The sequence below is a fragment of the Macadamia integrifolia genome, chromosome 9 (genome assembly GCF_013358625.1).
Source record: "Macadamia integrifolia cultivar HAES 741 chromosome 9, SCU_Mint_v3, whole genome shotgun sequence".
Taxonomy (NCBI): Eukaryota; Viridiplantae; Streptophyta; class Magnoliopsida; order Proteales; family Proteaceae; genus Macadamia; species Macadamia integrifolia.
Window position 1 is genome coordinate 32373275 of NC_056565.1, and position 2072 is coordinate 32375346.

The 2072-nt window shown below is 37.8% G+C and overlaps 1 pseudogene; it reads right to left on the reverse strand.

The window, feature by feature from the left end:
• Positions 1 to 1046: 1046 nt before the first annotated feature.
• LOC122089715 lies at positions 1047 to 1834 on the reverse strand (annotated as a pseudogene).
• Positions 1835 to 2072: the final 238 nt, after the last annotated feature.

A 2072-nucleotide genomic window follows, 5' to 3' on the forward strand; every position in this document is an offset into this window, starting at 1 on the left:
GTGCATCACAACCCCTTGACTCAATTTCCAGTTATCTCTTGCCTCTTGACGTAAATCATCCAAAGATAGAAGACGAAAATTTACACGGCCTATTAGAGCAAACCTGAAATTCTGTCTCTTTGCTTCATAATCATTATGTGGTATGACGATCCTTGTAATATTCCCTGCTTGAATCGGCTCTGGGAGCGAATCAATTGCAGGCCATGAGGCGAGACCTACCGCCCTTGCATAAGAACGAGTAGGTGCATTCACCTCCGGCCCCTGAGGAGGGGGTCCTCGATCCAAAGCCTCACGATCACCATTATCCATATCATCACCTTCAGAGCGCCTCTCTTCCATCAGAGAAATACCCTTTTTCTTTAATCACAGGCCGTTCTCATATTCGAAGCATCAATGGATTAAAAAATCGAAGGATTCTATTGCATAAAAACTTCGTGATCAATGACTGGCTTGTTCGATAATCTTTCCTCACTCACTGTTTTGATGTTGGAGATAATCAACTTCAAGGGAGTCTTCCACCAAATTTAGGTTTCAGTTTTCCTAATTTGTTGTTGTTTTCAGTTCAATGGAACCAGTTTCATGGACCAATTCCAATTTCTATGTCCAATTTGCCGAAACTCCCTTCAAAAGTAGCTAACTACATGGTCATTTCTTCAATTTGGGAAGATTCTTCTGATTACGTTAGTCGGAAACCAACCAAAATTCGGTCCAATTAGATGCTAGGATTCAATGCGATCATTGAATAATCAACTCCTAATTGAAACGAATCCGAATAAAACCATGGTCAACTCTAATTGAGATACAAAAAATTGTTGATATACGCATCAACTATCTAGAACAAGATATGAATATCCAAACATAATTGGATTGAAATATTAACCCTGATTAACAGGATCTTTACGTCTAGATCCTTTTTTCTAAATCATCACTTGGGTCTTGTCTTATACCCTACAACGGAATCAGATTCAGACTAGACAACAACAACAACAACAACAACTTAGTAGGGCATCTAGATCAACAAAATAGATAATAATATATTGTATAGTTTATTTGTTACCTAGAGCAGCATAGCCGATAGATCCTTTTATCCCAATGGTACTGGTTTGAATCTGGGATGAATTGTCGTCAGGTTCTAAAAGTAGCCTTGCCAAACCAAAATCGCTTACATGTGCAATCATATCACTATCAAGAAGAACATTGCTAAGCTTCAAGTCACAATGAACAATTGGTATATAGCAGTGGTAATGAAGGTAATGCAATGCAAAAGCCACATCAATTGCGATGTTTAATCTTCTGCATCAATTACGATGTTTAATCTTTGAAGAAAGCTTAAATTCCTTGAATGATTATGTTCCTCTATAGGCAAATGCAACCAATCATCTAGACTCCCATTTGGCATGAACTCATAAACAAGGGCTTTGAAATCTTTGCCTTTCGAATCAAGACTTGAACAAGAAGTTAAAATCTTGACAAGATTTCGATGTCGAATGTTTCTTAATGCTTCACATTCAGCCATAAAGCTCCTGTAAGCTTTTGGATTTTGAAGGTTGAGTACCTTGACTCCTACAATTGTTTCATCTCCGTTGATGATCCCTTTATATACAGAGCCAAAACTACCGGAACCTATGAAATTTGTTGAAGAAAATCCTCCAGTAGCTTGGAAGAGCTCTTTGTAAGAAATCTTTAAGAGTTGATCACCAATTAATGGTATCGGTGGAGGTTTACTTTTTGATCTTCTTATCCAATAAGGAGTAAGAAAGGAAGATATCAAAAGAAGACCAAGAACTACACGAATTATTTCCAATGCTACTCTAAAGCATGGGGATTTCCTCATTTTGTAGATCCATGGTTTGTGCATGCAGGAAATTGTAACTTTGCAATCCCCCCACAAAACTTGCCATTTCCATTCAATAAAATTGCACTTGCATTTTCGAAGATTCCCCTTTTTGGTACCTCACCCTCAAGATCTTTTGGGATTTGACCTGATAAATTGTTGAGTGAGAGATCTAAAACTTGCAAGCCCTTCAGAAGAGCCAAAGATTGAGGAATGGTTCCTTCAAAGAAATTACCTT